The 24215-nt window shown below is 45.5% G+C and overlaps 1 pseudogene; it reads left to right on the top strand.

Moving 5' to 3' along the window:
* Positions 1-21868: 21868 nt before the first annotated feature.
* LOC126299962 (5S ribosomal RNA) lies at positions 21869-21986 on the top strand (annotated as a pseudogene).
* Positions 21987-24215: the final 2229 nt, after the last annotated feature.

Genomic DNA, 24215 nt, shown 5'->3' with positions numbered 1-24215 from the left:
GGTGTCAGTGCAGTCAAGGACGGTTGGGAAGAGGGAGTAATCAAAATTGTGATTGTCAGGAATTTAGAAAACCTCGGAGAGGTGGGAAGCAAAATTGTGAGCCTGACTGAGGTTGTCAGGAAACGGTCGATCGTCATGGTAGATTTGGTAATGTGGGGTGGGATGGCTACCAGTAAAGCAGTGGAAGGCTGACCAGCAGTTGGAGGAGTGGACGGGGAGTGTGGAGTTGAGGCGTGTGCATGTCTGGCGCCAGTCCTGGCGTTTCTTTGCTGTAAGGCGATTCCAGGAGTGTCGCTGTAATTGCCGGTGGCGTGTGTGTGTATCGCAGTCACAGTTGATGAGGAAGGAGTGGTAGAACCTGCGAGATTCATGTAGAAGAAGGACGGCCTGTGGAGGTAGTGCAGGACGGTGAGGGTGGATGAGTTTGGTAGGGAATGAGCCTCCACAGCGTCATTGATGATCTTCTGAAGGAAGGAAGAGCATGGGTGATGTCAGCAGGGTGGTGAAAGGTGAGGGGGTGGCTTTCGGCCTGTAAGGCAATGGATTCCCGGTAGACATCCCTATTGTCACAGTCGTAGTCATGGACAGAGAGGTGGCTGCAGGGGTGGGACGGGCAGAGGAGAAGGGAGATAGTCACTACCAATGAGAACGAGGACATTAAAGGCGATGCGACCAAGGAGGTTGGGGGAAGTGAGGATAATATCGGGGGTGGAGTTACTTTTAGGATGGGTGTGCTGTGGGAGAGGAACAAGGTCACAATGGATTGTGGCAAGGAACTAAAGCCACCGCCGAAGGGTGGCAGGGTCACGGCTGTGGATGTTGAGGTCAGCTGCGATAACATAGGTGGAGAAGGTACAGTCAAAATGGGAAGTGAAGTACAAGAGCAGAGGAGCTGCGGGGTGGATATACACTCCTGGAAATGGAAAAAAGAACACATTGACACCGGTGTGTCAGACCCACCATACTTGCTCCAGACACAGCGAGAGGGCTGTACAAGCAATGATCACACGCATGGCACAGCGGACACACCAGGAACCGCGGTGTTGGCCATCGAATGGCGCTAGCTGCGCAGCATTTGTGCACCGCCGCCGTCAGTGTCAGCCAGTTTGCCGAGGCATACGGAGCTCCATCGCAGTCTTTAACACTGGTAGCATGCCGCGACAGCGTGGACGTGAACCGTATGTGCAGTTGACGGACTTTGAGCGAGGGCGTATAGTGGGCATGCGGGAGGCTGGGCGGACGTACCGCCGAATTGCTCAACACGTGGGGCGTGAGGTCTCCACAGTACATCGATGTTGTCGCCAGTGGTCGGCGGAAGGTGCACGTGCCCGTCGACCTGGGACCGGACCACAGCGACGCACGGATGCACGCCGAGACCGTAGGATCCTACGCAGTGCCGTAGGGGACCGCACCGCCACTTCCCAGCAAATTAGGGACACTGTTGCTCCTGGGGTATCGGCGAGGACCATTCGCAACCGTCTCCATGAAGCTGGGCTAAGGTCCCGCAGACCGTTAGGCCGTCTTCCGCTCACGCCCCAACATCGTGCAGCCCGCCTCCAGTGGTGTCACGACAGGCGTGAATGGAGGGACCAATGGAGACGTGTCGTCTTCAGCGATAGGAGTCGCTTCTGCCTTGGAGCCAATGATGGTCGTATGCGTGTTTGGCGCCGTGCAGGTGAGCGCCACAATCAGGACTGCATACGACCGAGGCACACAGGGCCAACACCCGGCATCATGGTGTGGGGAGCGATCTCCTACACTGGTCGTACACCTCTGGTGATCGTCGAGGGGACACTGAATAGTACACGGTACGTCCAAACCGTCATCGAACCCATCGTTCTACCATTCCTAGACAGGCAAGGGAACTTGCTGTTCCAACAGGACAATGCACATCCGCATGTATCCCGTGCCACCCAACGTGCTCTAGAAGGTGTAAGTCAACTACCCTGGCCAGCAAGATCTCCGTATCTGTCCCCCATTGAGCATGTTTGGGACTGGATGAAGCGTCGTCTCACGCTGTCTGCACGTCGAGCACGAACGCTGGTCCAACTGAGGCGCCAGGTGGAAACGGCATGGCAAGCCGTTCCACAGGACTACATCCAGCATCTCTACGATCGTCTCCATGGGAGAATAGCAGCCTGCATTGCTGCGAAAGGTGGATATACACTGTACTAGTGCCGACATTGTGCATGCTCTGTTGCCTGTGTCTATGTGCCTGTGGTTCTGTCAGTGTGATCATGTGATGTATCTGACCCCAGGAATGTGTCAATAAAGTTTCCCCTTCCTGGGACAATGACTTCACGGTGTTCTTATTTCAATTTCCAGGAGTGTAGATAGTGACACAGGTGATGGTGAGGGAGGGAAAAATGAGGCTGAGGAGAAGGTGTTTAGTCGGGTCATTGAGGAGGGGTTGTGGCCAGACAGGGAGATGCTTGAGGCGGCCTATACCTAGGGCAAGGGGATTGTCTCTGTGGTGAAGGAGATAGGGGTAGGTGTGGACAACATGGTGGGGTTGGAGAGAGGTTTCATTCAGGATGCAGGTGTCAACCTGGTGCTGAGAGAGGGTATGCATTAAGAGTTATTTGTTTGGAGGGATGGAGCGAATGTTGAGGTAGAGGAGATGATACTGTTGATGCACCAAGAGGTTGGAGGTGGGAAGGATGTGGGATGGGGGGGAGAGGGGCTTAAATGAGGGTGTCAAGGCGGGTGAAGGTAAGGTAGATCTGGTTGCGGAAGTAGGTGGCATAGGTGTTTAAGTGAAAAACAGAATGGAGAGCAAGGGAAGTCTGCTGGAGAGTGTGGGGGAGTGTTTAACGTGCCGTCGACAACGAGGTCATTAGAGACGGAGCGCAAGCTCAAGTTAGGGAAGGATTGGGAAGGAAATCGCCTGTGCTCTTTCAAAGGAACCATCCCAGCATTTACCTGAAACGATTTAGGGAAATCACGGAAAACCTAAATCAGAATGACCGGTGACGGGATTGAACCGTTGTCCTCCCAAATGCGAGTCCAGTGTGCTAACCACTGCACCACCTCGCTCGGTAATTGTTAGGGTGGATGGGTATGGGTCAATGGGGCAATGGGGACATTAACTTCAGGGTTGGTGGGAGAAGGTTTGGCTTTGCATTTGGAGGAACAGGTGGGGTGAGGTTCGTTGCAGGTGTTGCAGGAAGGGGGGAAGGCGAGTTTGGGACACCTGGCTGAGGTTTTTTTTTCCTTTGTTGTGTTTCGATTCCCCGCTGGCAGCAGCTTATTACGCCGCTCTTCAGCCTACAGAATTTGTTTTAAAGAGATGAACGTAATAAGAAATAACAGTTGGTGATAAAATCTATAACTTACAGGTAAAATGGCAGAAAATTCTGGAACTTAAAACATAAAATCCAGGGTTGATGATGCTAATAAAATACACAGGAAGCAGAAAAATAATAGGCAGACAATTAAAAAACACGGTGACAGTCTATGTTCTGTTAGCAAGAGATATAAAATGCACACCCGGCGTCATTATGATTTCTGTTTGCAACACTGTGGAAAGGTGCACAACACTGAACACTCACTTAAACACTGCACTAAAAAGTTGGCACAAATATGACATACCACTGCCGAGAGCAGGTGGGGGGAAACTGGACAGATGACTGGAATAAAAAGGGGGGAAGGAGAAGAAAAGTGAAAGGGGGAGGGGGGAAAGGAGCCAATGGAAGATGAGGATCCATAAGAGGAGTGGGGGGGGGTGCTGAGCAGATGTGCCAGGGGGGGGAGGCAGAGGAGGGGAATACAAAAGGACTCGAGGGGGGGAGAAAGGAGATAGGGAGTGGTTAGGCGGGGAGAAAACACAGGATGGAAGGTGAGAGGAAGAGGGAGCCCAGGGAAAGGCCAGAGGAAATGAGGGGGGTGAGGATCAGAGTTGATAGGAGGGATAAATGGAGGGAGAGAGGGCATCATCTGGGAGGGGGAATTGATGGAAGTCACCTTGGGAAAGGAGATGTAGGATGTAAAGATTTCTTATTGAAATCATCCCTCTGTCTACATCCTTCCAAGAAATAACATGTTTCTCGCTTTCCTGAGTAATTCAATTCTCTCTCTTAATTCTTATCTCATAACAATCTTTTATGTCTATTTCCCTGACATCTCATTTTAATAGCAACTTGTGATACCTTCCACATATAATAAATGCTCCTCATTGTCCTCCAAACTATCTCCTCAACTAAATCTTCACCATCTGCGACGGAACTAAACACAAATGAATATTTACTTCTTACCTAATTTTTTACTTCCTTCCTAATTCTTGACTTTCTTTCATCCACAAAAAAAAACAACTTCTTTCTGCTTCACACATCATTTTAAGATATAATATAATAGTATTTCGTCAATCTATCCACATGCTAATCTTTATCTTTCTCCTTGCTATATACTCGGTCGCCATAACACATTTCGTTTGCAGAAGAGTTATTTTAATTCTCATATTATTGCTCTTCCTTCACAAGTAACCTCAGTACCTCCTCCTTCACAAGTAACCTCAGTACATCACAATTGTGATCGTTTCATAGTTTTGGTTACTGATAATAACTTGACACCAGTGCCAATTAGTTTCATTTGTACTCTACAGCACTGAAGATGATCACCATGTGATTGAAAATGGAATTTGCTGTCAATAAACCATCAACATTACCGCCAACGCTGACGTTCTTTCTAATCTATGGGCATGTGATGCCACAGAGATTCCATGCGCTGCAGCGGTCGCCTGCCATCGATCATTGGGTGTTATTGTTGATCGTTGTCCACTGAACGTGGGGGGTACAACAAATTGGAAGTCCAATACCAATAGGATTCCAGGAGCGCTCTTTGAACACAAGCGTTGCACCCTCTCGTTACTTCATGAGGGTCGCACCTTGCAAACTTATGTGTTGAGCAAAGTGTATTTTGTGGCATAAGTTTTTCCCCTTCCTGCGATGGTGGCCCGGAAATTAGAATGATTAACGGGCAAGTTTAACTGACGAAAAACTAATTTTTGTGTGCGGGCTATGATGTTATGGTGAGACCCCAGCTGATAGGAGGTTTGGGCCTCAGTGATGTTCAGACGAAGGCTTCTGCATTATTTCTTCGACTCACTAGTTTAACGTGTCTTCACATCCGAGAATAACTAGCAGCTCAACTTTTTACATGTCAATGGCGAGTGAGCTTAGCCCTTCCAGCAGATGATGTTATGATAAATAATAAATGAAGGCATATTTGGGAATTTTTTAATGATGTCAGTTATTGATAAAAATGATGTTATGTCGCTGGAAATTTTAAAATCGTGTTTCCTCTGTGAATTCCCTGTGGCCAATAACAGACTGGAAGATTGATTGGTCCAGTGTCAGCATACCTACTTTTCCAATGGAAGTTGGCTCCACCGACAATTGTGGTGGTGCACCATCATCGTAAAACCATACCTACATCGAACACCGTGGAACGTTTTATAAAGTGTCAGGCAAAGAATTGCAAAGTAACGTACCATACAGGAACTCACACAAAATTGTCCGGTGACAGAAGTACTCCATGCGTGATTCCAGCCCAAAGGTTTAGACCAAAGAGCGCCTGTGACCATTCTCATGGGTAACATGTGGGTTGTATTTCGACCAGTAATGCCTGTTGTGGATGTTCAAAGTACTTCCACGGGTGAAGGTAAATGCGTCGGTCCATATATCGTTAATTACCAAATGCTCGTGATCTTCCACAGGGTGCAAAAGACTTTCATACAACTCTACTCATCGAATGAGGTCTTCTGGCTGCTGGTGTCGAGTTATCATATAATGAGATGAATTCTGTTCTGCCGTCTACAACAAAGACTTCAAAAACAAGTCTTCGGAATATATCTGCCTCGTCATACATGAGTGATCAAAAGTATCCGTACACCCCAAATACTAACGTTTTTCATATTTAGTGCATCGTGCTGCCACCTACTGTCAGGTAATCCATATCAGAGACCTCAGTATTCATTAGGCATCGAGAGAGAGCTGCGCATGTAGTGTCAATAGTAAAATTCGCAGGCAGTGGTGTTATGGTGTGATCGTTTTTTCATACAGGGGGCTTGTACCCATTGTTGTTTTGCGTGGCACTATCACATACAGGCCTACATTGATGTTTGAAGCACCTTCGTTCTTCCCACTGATGAAGAGCAATTCGGGATAGCGATTGCATCTTTCAACACGATCGAGCACCTGTTCATAATACACAGCCTGTAGCAGAGTGGTTACACGACAATAACATTCCTGTAACGGACTGGCCTGCACAGAGTCCTCACCTGAATCCTGTAGAACACCTTTGGAATGTTTTGGGACGCCGTCTTCGTGCCAGACGTCAAAAACCGACATTGATACCTCTCCTGAGTGCAGCACTCTGTGAAGAATGAGCTGCCATTCCCCAAGAAACATCCAGCACCTCATTGAATGTATGCCTCCGAGAGTGGAAGTTATCATCAGGCTAAGGGTGGGCCAACACCATACTGAATTCCAGCATTACCAATGGGGAAACAGCCTTGCCACAGTGGATGCACTGGTTCCCGTAAGATCACCGAAGTTAAGCGCTGTAGGGATGGCCGGAACTTGGATGGATGACCATCCAGGTCGCCTTGCACTGTTGCCATTTTTCGGGGTGCACTCAGCCTCATGATGCCAATTGAGGAGCTACTCGATCGATTAGTAGCGGCTTCAGTCAAGAATACCATCGTAACGACCAGGAGAGCAGTGTGCTGACCACACGTCCCTCCTACCCGCATGCTCATCTGAGGATGATAAGGTGGTCAGATGGTCCCGGTAGGCCACTTGTGGTCTGAAGACGGAGTGAGCATTACCAATGGAGGACACCACGAACTTGTAAGTCATTTTCAGCCAGGTGTCCAGAGACTTTTGATCACATACTGAATGAGGCGTTCTTCGCCGAGGTGACTGGTGGATGGTTTCAAGAATCGTGTCCTCTGTTTGTAGAGTCATCTAGTCCCTGGACGACCTCTGTCCATCACTTCTGAACGAAGATCTCTGCCTTCTTGAAGGCGTTGCTCCAGGCGACAAAAAACATTCTAATCGGGATGGTGCCTTTGAAGGTACTGTGCAGCACACGCACGAGCAGCAGCAGCGGCTTGCTTGTCGGATGCACCCAGCATACCCATGCATTATTCTTTTGTATATTCCATGAATTATTTATTCATTTATGGAACCCTCCCTACATGAACTTGACGGGACCAGTCATGGTTGCGCACTGCGCTGTTAGTAGACACATGCATGCTGTTTAATGTTAAATGGAAGACATATGAAAAAATGATGTGCTGCTTATAGGCGACAAGAACCACGGAACAGACGTCTAAATATTAAAAAAAGAATCACCACGATTCGAGCCGTAGTTCCATGGTGGATGTAGGTTTCAGGTACAAACAGTCTACTTTGTTTTTTCTCCAACCTCTCGGTTTCCAGGAATACATTTACAGCTATATTTTAACTGAATAAAAATAATGATCAAACTCACTGCGATAAATATTTTAAAAACAAAGAAAAGAAAAAACATGAAGTACCTGATGATTGGGGAACCTATGGACATCTGCATGTAAAGTACCTACCCTAATCATTATTTGGTTACTTTTACCAAAGTAATGTAACAGGAATATAAAATTCAAAACAATCTGGAGTATACGCATCCAACTCCTTGAGGATTGAATATGACACAGTATATTAACAAAAAGCTCGTGATAGCGTTGCATCCTTTCCAATGTCGAATGGTTCATAATGGTATACTGATAAAAGTCGCATGGGAGCGTGCAGTGTCCGCTCCCCACCACGTAATGAACATAAAACTCCACGAGCCACATAACTGCATCATTCTTAATTCTGCGAAAGAAGGTTGAATCAGGACACACAGAGTTCATGCTACCTGTCCTTGACAACGCTGCACACAATTACAGCATTGCCAGAGGCTCGGTTGTTAATTAGTATTCCTGTTAAGCCTGTTGAAGGGACTAAATACTGCTAGAGGCAGTTCTGCCTCGAGATGGAATGAGGAACCGTGTGCCAACCGCCAATTGCGGCGTTTTTTCTTCTCCCAATAAATACATGCAATAATAACAGCATTAAGTAAAGAAGCTCGTCTTGCCACACTGACACGTACCACGCTCGCGCTCGCCCATCGTTAAAGCGTGCTGTTGGCAGAGAGGTGTCGAGGGAACTGCTGGCTGACACCACCCCAGGCATGGGTATGTGTGTTGTGCTCAGCATAAGTTAGTTTAAGTTAGATCAATTAGTGTGTAAGTTTAGGGACCGATGACCCAAGCAGTTTGGGCCCATAGGATCTTACCACAGATTTCCAACTCTAAGTATCAGTAGAACACCTTTGGCTTCAGGTGCACTGTGTTCGGTGCTATATCTTCAAAGTGTTCTATGTAAAAATTGTCTATACCTGGAGCTAAGGGAGATTCCTTGGCAACATCATCTGTTTGCTCATATACACTCCGCTTGAACATAATGGGTACTAAACTCATCGAAACATTGCGACAAGACATCGCAACTGTTGGCGTGATCACGCAAGAAGATTTCATCAGTGTATTCGTATTATTAGCTGAAACTCGTTGCAGAAATCAAGTACGTTTGACCTCTCCCAGTCGTACTACCAGGCCCATATTCTCCTGACACTTATTCTTTCCTCTACTACCACGTTTCAATCTACCCTGATTATCTCTCCTTTTTTATGCAGAATTACCTGTTACATGTACGCTTATAACTCTTACATGTTTTGGTTTTTTTCCTTGTGACATCGAGATGTTGTTGGCAGTTGTTTTTTATCGATTCTAATGAGAACAATCGCATGACTGAACTTTTCGATGTAAGTCATTCCCTGTACTACCTTCCTAGGCATTTTCTGCCAGTCTTCGATTGTGCTATATACGTCTGACCAAAAAAATCTTATTTTCTTTCCAGCACACATTACTGACAACCACTGTCTCTAGATTCACTGTTTGCATTTCCCTTTTCAAATTCTCCGACTTTCCTACCACATTCAGAATTCTGACATTCCTGAATTATTACCCTTTCGTTGGTTAGTCAGTCTTCCCTCATCGTTACTTCCCGTTTCGAAGTCCCCTCTCAGAGAACTGAAAAGATATCTATTTTCTAATGTTTTTCCAGTGGAAACATAATGATGATGACACATTTTCAGTTACAGGCTGCATGTCCTGTGATTATTCACTATGTCTTTAATCTAGTGGTTTCCATTGCCTTCTGTGTCCTCATAACATTGACCATAGATGATTCTTCTACCTTTTAAGGGCAGTTTCCCACCACCAGGAAATGAGATTGCACTGAAAGTCTGTTCCCTCCTCCACTATCTTTGACAAGCCCATTATCACAAAACTGCTGCTCATTATATTGGAAGCCATCAGCAGATATTGCTGATAATTTTTATTCAGGTTTTAAGCAGTGGCCTTAACTGAACCCTGGATCTAGCATTTTTTCAGTTGTTAGTCATAGACAACGGATGCTGAAACGTAAAAATAACCCAGAAAATCAAGTTACTTAGTTCGTCCTCGAACCGCAAATGGTGTGTCACTATTCTATTTCGATGCCATATTTCGGCTTCCCTTGATATTTCAGTTCCTTTGTCATGGTGTGTTTTTCTGTGTTAATGAGCTGTACTGTACAGTTGAACTTATACCGTTGGTCGAGGAAAGCACCGTTCATTCAAAACAGCTTACCAGTCGCGCTAATGTACTAGAGAGGTTGCGTGCCTGTTAATATATCTCACAGCACATATATTACACTACGCGTACTGAGTGCTCAGTTTCTATGGCAATACTGAAAATCTCATTTCATGTTAACGGAATTCCATGAAGAGTAGCTAAGTAAAGGTAAATCTGCCAGCTCTTTAGATCCAAGGTGGGAAAATGTGCTATGCAGGCACAGGCGCCCGTGAGTACCCGCATAGCAAGGAAAACCCGCAAGAGTTCCTACGTCACCTAAATGCCATATATAACAGCATTAAGATCACTGTGAACCTATAAGAGAATGGATACCTACCCTCCTTGGACATTCTGATCATGACAAATCCAGACGGTACGTTGAGACACTCCGTCTAAAACAAGAGGACGCACACCTTAATGCTGTATGTTGCCACCATCCAACGCAATGTAACTCGGTACTAAACACCACAGTACAACGATCCATGTCTATCTGCAACAGAAAGAGCTAGCCGCAGAAGTTAATCCATGTGCCGGAACATTCCATAAAAAGAGGCACAAAGAGACACAAATACGACATGCCTTACATACAGATAAAATGTGAGAGGGCAAAACAGAAGAAGATGAAGTAAAACTTTCTGCTGGACCGCCGAGAGCCAAGACCGCAAGAATATTATGAGAACACCGAATAACAACAGTCTGCCGTGCAACGCAGGAAGCTGAGGAGATACTTGACTCTACCAATGATCATATAGGCCTGCAGTATGAATGTGGGTTGTGGCACATCAGGTAGATACAGCAATGTATCTTACAGCGCCGTACAGCAACGTGTCTCACAGCACATCATGAACGTACGTCTAGTGCAGACAGACGAGTCCGTGGTAGTAGACAATAGACTATGAGAAGACGAAGTAGCTATGCAGCAGCAACTGGTTCTGGGAATCGGTTGTCAAAGAGGCAGTGGAAAGAAATTTCGCCTCAATCCAGTAAACTGTGATAACGTGTTTTAGCTTAACGCAGCGTGGGATTCCCCAATGTAGAGAATAACGCTCCGTTCTGAAGACAGCGGCATCCGAAGACAGACTGGACAGCTACCTGGACACGACGGCCGTGCGGGGCCAAGCCGCTACCCCACCACCTGTAGCGTCGCGTTCCCCCACCACTGACGTGGCATACCCTTCCGGAGGAGCGTGATTTAGCCCACCTGCAGAAGTGCACAGAGGGCGAGCCACTATATAGATAGGTGGAACAGAGCAACCCGACTATTCAGGTTAAGATGTTGGATACCAAACTTATCGAAACTTTGCGACGAGACGACGCTAATACTCGGCTGTTCACCCGATAATATTTCGTCATTGGAATATGTGGAGAAAGCCCGCAATCATAAATACAAATACGCCGTTCAAAAACCACAACAGGAGGATTCGGCGCACTCTGGCCTGCCCTGAGGAAGGGATAACACCTGGTCGCGCGATCCTGGAGACAGTGAGACTTGCTGCATTCTCAGATTCATTTGACAGATAGTACACTTGTCAGTGCTTTCGAGGTTCCTGTGCATCTCAGACATCGCTAATATGTTTTGAAATAAATGGATGATAGTGGCTTCTGAGCTCCAGTATTCTGAGGAATTTTCCATTACTTTGATCTCGAAATTTCTCAGATAAGGCTCAGAAGGCCAACATTCTTTCACCAAGTCGTAATGTCATATGAATTAACAAGAGAGAGCCCATGTCAGTTGGCTCTTCTATGGACGAATAAAAAAACATCACCCATTTACCTCTGCGCATCAGCATACCCATAGTACCTCTTCCACGGCATACCATTTCATCACTTTACCCATTCTTCCAGGACAAATATATACAACTAGATATATTTTATTTTGTATTTACTCTTGAATGCAAAATTTTAACTCTATATATCGTGTAAAACCGTGTTGTGATGGAATTTCAAGTGCTTTATCGTTTAATATTATTGCCAATTCTACCAAATTCTTATGGCATTTAACAGCTGTTGCTGTTTGCATTTGTTGGAGAAATGGTTTGGTAGGATTTCAACAAAATTTAAAGGATGCGCACTTTCGACTCCATCACAATATTGTGCATTCAACACTAAACATGAAATTAAACTGAATTGAATGTATTTGGTCTGTACAAATAATATAAGTCAAGAAATGAAGCGGAAAGAAAGAGCATATTGCGTATAGTGATGCTGGAACTATGTTCTTTTATTCATTACATGATATAAAACTTGAAACTTCCTGGCAGATTAAAACTGTGTGCCCGACCGAGACTCGAAGTCGTCCCCTTTGCCTTTCGCTGGCAAGTGCTCTACCATCTGAGCTACCGAAGCACGACTCACGCCTGGTACTCACAGCTTTACTTCTGGTAGTATCCGTCTCCTACCTTACAAACTTTACAGAAGCTCTCCTTCGCAGGAGAAAAAGTAGGGGTTCGACGCCATGAACTAATAAGCTTAAACGGTCTAATAATAGATGGCCTTGCATGTGATTCGATCAACAGAAGAATCGACGAATAATGGTGACACTATCCACCGTTTTGTAAAATGAAAGTATAAATTCTAAAGTTAGGCTACAGAAATGCCGAATAGTGGGCAGTAATTATATCCTGTGCTATTGATCCACTCGTAATTGTGAGTGAATTTCACTAGAATTCTGCGCACAGAATTCTATGTATGTGACGTCTGTCACTCCACAAATAAATACGTCAATAGTACGCATTATTTCCGTAAGAGAGCGCTACGGCTCGCGCAACAACTACACTCCATGAATACGACTCCGTCCAGCTCTTCCGTGAAGATTCCAAGACGACATTTATTTATTTTCTGTCACTTAAATTTGACCTGTCGCCTAGTGGCTAGGACATTTTGTGTTTTCACAATTTTAATTTGCACATAATCTTGGAGTGAAGATAATTTGGTTTCTAGTGTTCGTAGAGAGTTGCACATTTATGTACCTCTTAACTTAAAACTAATCAGTAAACAGGGATTATTAGAATTATCAATTAATGTATTAAGAAGAAAAAATGGGTAATGGTTTATGTTTATACAATGCCATCACTGGTGCTGTGTACGTCTTAAAGTCACTGAGCGTAGCGGTCTTGGGCTGTTATCACATGATCTAGTACTACCTGCCATCCGAGGCCTATCACTTCAGCTATTTTCTGAGCCACTCACTCGAATATACATTATGTTTTTATTTTCATCTACGCCACAGGATTGAGGATGCTGACATTACGTCTATATCTATCTTACACTCTAATATTGCTGTCTAATGAACACTTCTCTCGTTATCCTCCTGTGACTATCACCAGATACATACAATTAAAACTCTATTTGAAGTTAGTTAAGATTCCCCATATGTGTTTTTAGCGCTCTGGATAATGCACAAGTAGTACTGTTTCGTGTCTATGTAACATTTTTCACAAGCCATAGAATTATCAATTCTAGTATACTATGTAGCCAGTTTAAGTACATTACTCGTAAATACACTCTACCTGATCAAGAGCATCCGTACACTCCTTTTTAATGCGAAATTGATCAGTAGATGTTCCGAGGGGCGGTTCCCCCAATTTAAAGGACTGTGTAGGGTATTGTGTTGTCAGTACCGAAGCAGGAAATGGAGAATGTGTCGGTCAGGAGAGCTCAGTAACTTCGAATGTGGGCTATTCGTTCGATATTACCTGAGTAACATACCTGTTAGGGACATTTATACCCTCCTAAAGCTGCCAAAGTTCACTGTTGGTGATCTGATTGTAAAGTGTAAATGTGGAGTAACAATCACAGCCATACTAAGACCTGGCAGATATCATGTACTAACGGGAAGAGAAGATGGAGCGTTGCGAAAGAAGGATGTAAAAAAATCACATGGTATCAGCAGAAGGAATCACGCGTGTGTTCCAAAGTATGTAAGCAGCTAAGAAGAATGGATTACAATGGTCGACTATCTCCTCAAAAGCCACATATTTAAGTAGTCAATGCTAAATGACGCTTGAGGTGATGTATAAAGCGATGTCAGTGCACAGCGGCTAACTCGAAACGAGTCGCTTGGAGTGATGTACCACACTATACCATGCTGCAGTCCTGTGAAAGGATTTGTGTTTGGATAATAGCTGGAGGATGTGACACTGTATCATGTGTAGTGCCAGCAGTGAATTATGGAGGAGGCTGTGATACTGTATGGACGTATTTATCGAGTTTATTGTGTGGTCCCCTTATTGCTCTTAGGATAACTCTAAATGCAGAACTGTATGAACATATTTTAACGCATTTTCATTTTCTTACAGTAGAGTAACAGTTCGATGGCAATAATTTTTTGTGTCAGAAATATAATGCACACTGTGATAAAACAGTATCTGCAAATCAATCGACAGTGGATAATAACATTCCTGAAATGGACAAGTAGACATATCACTACCTACAATGATTTCGGTTCTCGAGGAGAAATGAGCTGACAGTGACGGTGTCCCCAATGGAGATCAAGCCACCGTAAGAGCAAAGCGTAGGCACTCCCCATGTTAATTCCAGAAATAGTTCTCCAGATGCTTTTGATCTCTGTTCCACGTCAGTTCGCCTTCGTGTGTGTCGCTATCGCCACCACTACTACTGTCACTGCACAGCTGTTGGCTGGAAACAAATGACTTGGAGTGATGAGTCATGCTATACCATGTGGGAAGCTGATGGAAGGTATTGGGTTCGTTGAATGGCTGAAGGACGTTACATGGCACCATGTGTAGCATGGACAGTGGAGTATTGCCTGCAGAGTCACTCGTCACCTTGTTCGTTGCTGTATATACCCTCATCGCTGCAAAGTAGTCTTTATGTAAAATTCTAGGTATTCTCCCTGCACTGTCTGTAAGCTTCCTATTGTTCTACATATCGATAGCCCGCAGTTTGAAGAAGTTTGGCGCTTCATCTTTAGACGTTACCACGAAAAGAGAGTAATAGATATCTCACTCGCTCTAGAGGAATGCAGCGGGATGTGAAGGTGAAAGGTTTATTTGAGTGGTAAAAAGCAATTATTTGGTGGTATGCGCACTTGTGTGTGGAGTAATAGTGCAAACTATACGTTCAGTGCACAAGTTATGCAGCTCAGATTCTATTTCACGGAACGAGGAACAATGTGATTATGCTCAATAGAAAGCGGCCAGAAGACGAGCGGTTTGGCTCTCAAAGTGAATCAGATTTATTTTCACTTTCCGTTCAAGAAGTTCCAAGGCTGATTTTGTTACTGGTGTATAAGCAGTCCTGACGAGCGGGTGGGAGACGTACAACCATGGAACCTAAGGCCCTGCCGGTTTCGGTTGTGCCAAGATATTTAACTGGCAAATATCACACTGCAATTGTAAAATAAGTTTTATATCATCCAGAATGAGATTTTCACTCTGCAGCGGAGTGTGCGCTGATATGAAACTTCCTGGCAGATTAAAACTGTGTGCCCGACGAGACTCGAACTCGGGGGCTTTGCGTTTCGTGGGCAAGTGCTCTACCATTTGAGCTACCGAAGAACGACTCACGCCCGGTACTCACAGCTTTACTTCTGCCAGTATCCGTCTCCTACCTTCCAAACTTTACAGAAGCTCTCGTGCGAAAGTTGCAGAACTAGCACTCCTGAAAGAAAGGATATTGCGGAGACATGGCGGAGACACCGCGTGAAATAACTGCAGAAATGATTGTGGGACGTATGACGAAGGTATCCGTCAGGACAGTACGGTGTAAATGTGCTATGACAACAGACGACCAACGTGAGCGACTTTGCTAACAGCACGACATCGCCTGCAGCGCCTTTCCTGGGCTCGTGAGTGTATCAGTTTCAACTGGAAAACTGTGGCGTGGTCGGATGAGTCCCGGTTTCAGCTCGTAAGAGTTGATGGTAGGGTTCGAGTGTGGCGCACACCCCAGGAAGCCATGGAACCAAGTTATCAACAAGTCATTGTGCAAGCTGGTGCTGGCTCCATTATGGTGTGAGCTGTGTTTACACACTGGGTCATCTGGTCCAACTGAGCCTGTCATTGACTGGAATTAGTTTTGTTCGTCCACATGGAGAGCATTTGCATTCATGGACTTCAAGTTTCTAAACAACGATGTGATTGGGACACAATCTCACTCTACTGGTTTGAGGAATATAATGGAAAATTTGATCGAATGATTTGGTCATACAGATCGCCCTACATGGATCCCGTCGAACATTTATGTGGCGTAATCGAGAGGGCCGTTCGTTCCCAACACCCAGCATTGGCATCACTATCGCAATTATGGACGAATATAGTGGCAGCATGCTTCTATGTTTCTGCTGGGGACTTGCATCGACTTGTTGAGTCCATGTCACGTCAAGCTGCTGCACTACACTGGGCAAAAGGAGGTCAAACACGAGGCTCAATAATACTGAAATTTGGTGAAAGTGGTGGCCAGATACTCACAAGTGGTACAAACATTCTATTGTGGGAGGAACATGAGTAGGTCAAATAAACCTTGGCAGTTAGGTGACCTTACAGGGTAGCCTTGGGGCCCATAGAGTACCATGACATTGTTGCCCAAATATTTACCGATAGCCCACTATGAAGACTTATTATTCTATTGCTCCAAAGTCTGGGTTTTCTATTTCCTGCAACACTTTTCGGTGTTATGGGAGTTTGAGTCACAGATGTTTGGTTCTGCAGTTCTCGATCATCCTGCCATTCCCAGCTTACTGACCTGGCTTCGTGTTGTTTTGGTTCTGTCAGGATTAGCGAGCGCGACATTCAGCTCTGCACTGACTTTTGCTGCTGTCGTCCTCACGATCCCTTGCAATGTCCGTATGTCAGCACCACTCAAGACACTCTTTCGTTGCCGTTGTGTCTCAGCAGATGACTTTGTTCCAATTTTTTCCGTATGCAGTGCAAATCTTCGGTATGTAGCCTCTTGAAACACGAAACGCTTCGGCTACCTACGAGCACCAACAATGTGCGGATCTCATATTATGTTCATGCTTTCGTATGACATTTTTTCTAACCTCTGTGAATTATCGCTTGACGCTACAGTGCGGACGCCATGTACCCGTCATCTCGGTGAATTAAATCTGCAATCATGTGCAACAACAGTTGTCGAAGCTGGTATTTCATCAGAAAGGAACCCAAGGGATTTTGCAGGCTGAGAAAGAAGTGGCAGAAGAAATATTTGTGTTTCTGCAAGAAGAGTCACTGAAATGTGCGGTCACTGAAATATGCGTACAATGCAGACGAGCGGTAGAATGACGACGATATGTGCTTAACAAGTGAAAGTGATACTGAAACAGGTCTCGAGCCATGTAGCTCATCATGCTTGTCGGCCAGGAAGACACAGATCAGGCATCCAGTGAAACGTAGTAAAAGACAATCGTTGTCCATGGAGCGGGTAGTAAACCTGATTGTAAACAAAAAACTATAAACAAAATGATGGAGAGAGAAAGAACTGATTTCGAACAAATCCGCAGCAATATGACCGTGTAATACAGTTCTTCGTCCATAAATCTATAGATACAATATGACTAAGACAAGATACATGCATAACGTAAGAAGTGGCAGTTGACCCTGAACAACGAAAAGTACGAGTACCTCGATATAAGCATAAGAAGATTCTCTTAAATTGCGATTAACGGTAAATTTGAAGACTGTCGATTGGTATAAGCACCTACGAACTACACCCGCCAGCAACGAAAATTGGAACCACTCTACTGAAATTGCCGTAGGGAAAATAAAAGGAAAACTGGGTGTTACTAGCAGAACCCTTGCAACATTATGACAAAATGGACAGTGAGTGTCACATATAACACAAACGAGTTCGGGTTGATACAAGTTTCTCGCAGCCGCCAAATCTTTTCGTGGCATTTCAGTCGCAATATTCTCCCTCGAATGTGAAAATATTTTTCTGCCTCTCACCTACATACTTAATAATGATGATCGTAATAAAATAAGAGAAATTAGAGCTCTCGCAGAACTATGTGGATATTTGTTTTTCGCATGTGTCTTACAGTGGATGCATTAACCATCTGCCAGACACTTAAGTCCGAACCTGCAAAGTAATCATGCAGGTGTAGAGTCCTATAATTATATCGCTAAGAATAAATTTTCAGTTGCTGTACAATGAATTGGTCGATGGAATTCAAAGTTGCATCTTCGTCCTCAACACACCATATTTCTTTACTAATAACCTACTACATCTTCCTTTGCTTTATATGTCAAATCACGGATAAACCAGAAATAAAACAAAGAGCGGACGTGAGTCCACGCAACAGGATTAGTGTTTTACTTGGATAGAAAGTAAATTATTATTGACTCCACTTAGGCAATAGCTTGTAAAGCACACTTTTCAACCGAACGCCATCTGTTGTTAAGTAACATAAAGCTCGTAGCTCAACGAGCGGGTCGGCTATTCGCGCAATGACGCCGCTACTGACGTTCCAGATGGGTATATCATTCTACTTTCGTTTAAGGAAGCTGCGATGTAGATAACACATCATTTAACAAAATGGCTCTGAGCACTGTGGGACTTAACATCTATGGTCATCAGTCCCATCTTCATTTAACACTCTGTCAACGAACATACTCCCGCTAAAGGAGATTTATATTCTCGCAACCTTCCCGACGCAGCAAGCTGCAATAGAAATATGTGTAGTGAAAGAGCATTAGAGCGGAAGGTCCGTGGCCGCATGTGATAAGACTACAGGAATCAGCCAGGAACGGCGACAGACGGGATCACAGTAACGGCTTTGCACGTTGCACGACGCCCGCATGCGGTGACAATGACCTTCCTTTTGTGGAAATTTTCATGTCTCTGTTAAATGCAGACAATCTGACGAATACTTTCAATGCAAACACGGTCGTCTTGGGTTCTTCGAGATTGCAGTTCGTATGAAATACATTCTTAATGTAAAAGCGTATTTTCACATGTATCATGTTTTGTTGCGCTCCACAACCTTTCCTTCTGATATGAACTACAGTCAACTCAAGTTTCAGAGTAAAGCTTTAATAAGAGAGCGTCATATTACTAACATAGGCGTGCGTCGTCATTGTTCAGTTGCTAGCCCTTACACGGTACTTCCTCATTACCCCTACACGGTCCCAAGACTTGCAGAGGACACCGGGTAAATAATAGTGTTAAATACAAATGATGCCCAGATGTGTATCGCATCCGCGTTACCGGAACAAACGTGTGAAACAATGTGTTCCATCTCCCCGTGTCTATAGGTAACAGAGCCCAATGATGGTTGTCGTCATAGAGCATTATGATGAGGACGATCCGTGGAACGATTGAGTATGTAATATCTGACGTGAAAACATCTCATTTAGTGCCTATTTTAATTCACATCATATTTGCCACATTAATTACAAGTGTAAAAACGTGGTAAGTGTCTTAGATTACTATCGTTGCTTCGACCCGCAACCGTTGTTGAAAGTGGAACACATGATCGTCCATGAAGCACAGAAACGGTTCGTCTTCTAAAGTTACACTCCTGGAAATTGAAATAAGAACACCGTGAAGTCATTGTCCCAGGAAGGGGAAACTTTATTGACACATTCCTGGGGTCAGATACATCACATGATCACACTGACAGAACCACAGGCACATAGACACAGGCAACAGAGCATGCACAATGTCGGCACTAGTACAGTGTATATCCACCTTTCGCAGCAATGCAGGCTGCTATTCTCCCATGGAGACGATCGTAGAGATGCTGGATGTAGTCCTGTGGAACGGCTTGCCATGCCATTTCCACCTGGTGCCTCAGTTGGACCAGCGTTCGTGCTGGACATGCAGACCGCGTGAGACGACGCTTCATCCAGTCCCAAACATGCTCAATGGGGGACAGATCCGGAGATCTTGCTGGCCAGGGTAGTTGACTTACACCTTCTAGAGCACGTTGGGTGGCACGGGATACATGCGGATGTGCATTGTCCTGTTGTAACAGCAAGTTCCCTTACCGGTCTAGGAATGGTAGAACGATGGGTTCGATGACGGTTTGGATGTACCGTGCACTATTCAGTGTCCCCTCGACGATCACCAGAGGTGTACGGCCAGTGTAGGAGATCGCTCCCCACACCATGATGCCGGGTGTTGGCCCTGTGTTCCTCGGTCGTATGCAGTCCTGATTGTGGCGCTCACCTGCACGGCGCCAAACACGCATACGACCATCATTGGCACCAAGGCAGAAGCGACTCTCATCGCTGAAGACGACACGTCTCCATTCGTCCCTCCATTCACGCCTGTCGCGACACCACTGGAGGCGGGCTGCACGATGTTGGGGCGTGAGCGGAAGACGGCCTAACGGTGTGCGGGACCGTAGCCCAGCTTCATGGAGACGGTTGCGAATGGTCCTCGCCGATACCCCAGGAGCAACAGTGTCCCTAATTTGCTGGGAAGTGGCGGTGTGGTCCCCTACGGCACTGCGTAGGATCCTACGGTCTTGGCGTGCATCCGTGCGTCGCTGCGGTCCGGTCCCAGGTCGACGGGCACGTGCACCTTCCGCCGACCACTGGAGACAACATCGATGTACTGTGGAGACGTCACGCCCCACGTGTTGAGCAATTCGGCAGTACGTCCACCCGGCCTCCCGCATGCCCACTATACGCCCTCGCTCATAGTCCGTCAACTGCACATACGGTTCACGTCCACGCTGTCGCGGCATGCTACCAGTGTTAAAGACTGCGATGGAGCTCCGTATGCTACGGCAAACTGGCTGACACTGACGGCGGCGGTGCACAAATGCTGCGCAGCTAGCGCCATTCGACGGCCAACACCGCGGTTCCTGGTGTGTCCGCTGTGCCGTGCGTGTGATCATTGCTTGTACAGCCCTCTCGCAGTGTCCGGAGCAAGTATGGTGGGTCTGACACACCGGTGTCAATTTGTTCTTTTTTCCATTTCCAGGAGTGTATTTGAAACACTGTGACAGGGGAACACGATGAGTAACCTCCCCCAACACCCGAAACGAACAGGGAAAGACAATACATTAAGGCCAAGGTACTTCCATTGACACGCAGTAAGTTACATGGTACGGTGGTGAAATCACGCAGACGAAATATCGTCCCCAAGGAAACACCATCTGTGCTCCATACCATGTCCGAACATCGGTGTCGTTGTCAACAGCTTATCTCCACCCTCCTCAAGCAAGACTGACGTCATGTCTGAGGATATTCTCCAACATGTCAGACGTCAACTCTGGCTCCATTTCGAGGCAAGGCAGTACAGAAAAACCTCCTAGGTTCTAAAGCATTTATTTGCTCACCATGTCCAAGAAGGCCGAACTGGGCCACTGCCTTTCTGAGCAATTGGCAAGAGATCTACTTTTTGAGGTCGGAAGGAAGCTGAGGAGCAGTCACTCCGAAATATGACGTACTTGTTGTGACGAACACTCAGTCACACATGCGCACTTCACCAGTACCTGTTAATAACCTGATTTCATCGTATTGAAAATGTCTGGAAGTATTTGGAACAGTGAATGAAATTTGGCAGTTCACATCCCCACAGTTTTTAGCTATTTGTTGTCTAAGATTTGTCTAGCTTACAGCTAGATATGACACACCACAAGAGAAATAGACTCTCTTCATCGCTAAATCGAGAGCCCTCTCAGGACTGCAGGGAACGACAGACATTATTCCCGTGATGTCCACTTGTGGTAAGCCGTTTTTTGTTGAGTGTGTTTGTCTAATACTATGCGAACTCCAGGACTACCTCGCATCTACTTCAAGGTTTGAAACCTTCAATCACAGATCACTTAAATCTGGTACGAAGGCTATCGCGCTGCTGGGTAAATTCCTGCTTGGTGTTGCTGTTTCTACTACTCGGAAACGAGAAACACTCAGGTTATCACATCATTTCCCCAGCAACGAGAAATAAGCGACACCTTCTAATTATCTGTTTGAGAATACTTCCGTTTGGTTGGGCGAAATCTCATATGACGCATGCATCAGCAGCAGCATCTTTGTAGCCATCGAAGTGGCAACAGGCGGATATAAATTGAGATATGAAATATTTCAGGTGAAGTTACAAGATTTTTTCTTAATGAATACATCAGAGGTCAGTGTATATGACGAAGATACGTCATCCGAACTATTTTACAGTTTTATAAGAACTGAGTATCTCTGTAAGAAATGATGGCCAAGAACTCTACATTTAGTCAGCTACTTCAAGAAAGTAAATATAAAGGTTGCCAACGGCCTTGCCGAAGTGGTAACACCGGTTCCCGTCGGATCACCGAAGTTAAGCGATGTCGGGCTAGGCTAGCACTTGGATGGGTGTCCATCCGGTCTGCCGAGCGCTGTTGGCAAGCGGGATGCACTCAACCCTTGTGAGGCAAACTGAGGAGTTACTTGATTGAGAAGTAGCGGCTCCAGTCTCGGAAACTGACATGCGACCGGTAGAGCGGTGTGCTGATCACATGCCCCTCCACATCCGCATCCAGTGACGCCTGTGGCCTGATGATGACACGGCGGCCGGTCGCTACCTTTGGGCCTTCATGGCCTGTGTGGGAGGAGTTTAGTTTAGTTTAGTTTTAAATATAAAGGCTTCCGGGATGTGTTGAAGGTACTGCAGCATGGCCCCACACACACAGAGTGGGCTTTAACGCCTGGACGACAGGTAGTGTGAACAGTCGATCCCATCCAGGCTGGACTGGTCAACTCAGAACGCTTCATTTAGGACTTATTTCCGCTTGAGAGGTGTGGAGACGTGCAGTGCTGTGTCGAGTAGGATTGCTCGGAGTAGCGCCTGGATCTCTTCAGCAAGAAGTATGATGCGTTGATAAAGAAATATCACACCTGCGCCATCGGCACTGTAGTCAGGTAGTTCTCAGGATCGTGTACCCTTCGAGGGTAGAGGCCAGTTCTAGGGTCTGTCATTTAGCATATGGTGACGGCAGCAATTTTCACTCTGGCAAAGTTCGCTTCCATGGAAGCGGTGTCGCTGTTGTCACGATTCAGCGGGCTTCCATAGACAATGAGTGGTCTCATTGATATCAAGTCATCTTGCTGTTCATGTGTCCCAGTAACCCTGTCATTCTTGTAGGAACCATGCTAAAATTGTTCTTAATTTGCCGTAGATTATCCTATGATTTCCTTCGCTCGTTTCTTCATCCAGTACCGTGCACCTCGTTTCAGACAGAAGAGGTGGTGGTGTAAAGCAACAGATCACCTGTTTTGCGCCAGTATCAGGGATTAAATTCCAAACGACTTGTAAAGTGTATGTATGAGACAATGTTGATGGCGATCCGTCTGCAGGATGGGGAAATTAAGCTGGGCGCCCCAGTTTGTGGTACCTGAGAGAAGTAGGCTATGTGCCAGCAGCAGGTTTCATCCTCTACTTTCTCTCATCATCTTCCAACACATACATGACACCACACTACCACACCCATTACAGTCATCTACACTGATCAATTACACATAAACGACACGCATCGCTCAGACTTAGTGAAGGGAAGGAGCCTACATGTGTGAAGGGCAGAAAACAAGTTTAACAAATCAGTTGGCTGAAGATGCCCTTCGGGATTTCCAAGTCAATAACGGCATACGACTTTACTTTACTTCGGGACTCGCAGGTAAATTGGCTTGAGATCCACAATTACCTGATCAGCAAGGGATTGTACGGCAGCAAAGGCGACTGGACGTGGCTGTAATGTGTCGTCCTTAACCGCTTGTACACGAGTGACTAATCAATGCTTACGACTGCATACCGATGGTCCATGAGCATATGATGAAAACGAATATTACGATATTACGAAATAATATGGACTTATTCTTTTCCTTTACATGCCTTACAGAACAGATAATATTGCATAAAATTTCTATACGTTTGTTAGTAATGGAGTAAAGGGGACAGACTTGCGTTTTGCCCCATTGATGATGTAGTGGTAAAGTCATCTCAGGCAGATAGGACGAATGTTATTTTTTATGAGAATAGTGGCTCGTTTGGTATTATCGTGATATACGAGAGCGACTTCCACGAATATGATAACGCAAAATGAGTGGCAATCCTTAAAAGAAATGTGTGTTCTCTTTGCAGTCGGATGTTCTCACGAAATTTCAGTCAAAATCCAAAGGCGAAAATTTTTTTTTGGCTCTCACATCCATTGTATTAAAATAAGAGAAATCAGGGTTCGAATGAAAGATGTAAATGTTCGTTTTTCCCGCTACTTGTTCGAGGGTGGAACTGTAGAGAAACGACTTGAACACATTTCGATGAACGGTCTGCATACACTTAAGTGTGAACTGCGGTGTAATCATGTAGACGTCGATGAAAATTTAGATATCTCAGGTTTCCTGTGCGCGATTGGCTAATGATGTACAGCCGGATGTTCTGACGACCTGTTTCAAGTTTATTCACAGTATTTCGAGGATCTACCCAGCCGTCTTTTTCAGGTACAGTGAGTTTTTCTGTTATGTGTACTAACTGCCCCTACCCCAACTAGAAAGTGAATGTTGCACCACGATACTCGTATCATTGTATACAGTTTTACGATTATGTGTAAGCTTGTGCTTGACGACAGTGAATTTTCTTGACT

Source organism: Schistocerca gregaria, chromosome X, assembly GCF_023897955.1.
Source record: "Schistocerca gregaria isolate iqSchGreg1 chromosome X, iqSchGreg1.2, whole genome shotgun sequence".
Lineage (NCBI taxonomy): Eukaryota > Metazoa > Arthropoda > Insecta > Orthoptera > Acrididae > Schistocerca > Schistocerca gregaria.
This window is presented reverse-complemented; position numbering and strand designations above follow the sequence as displayed.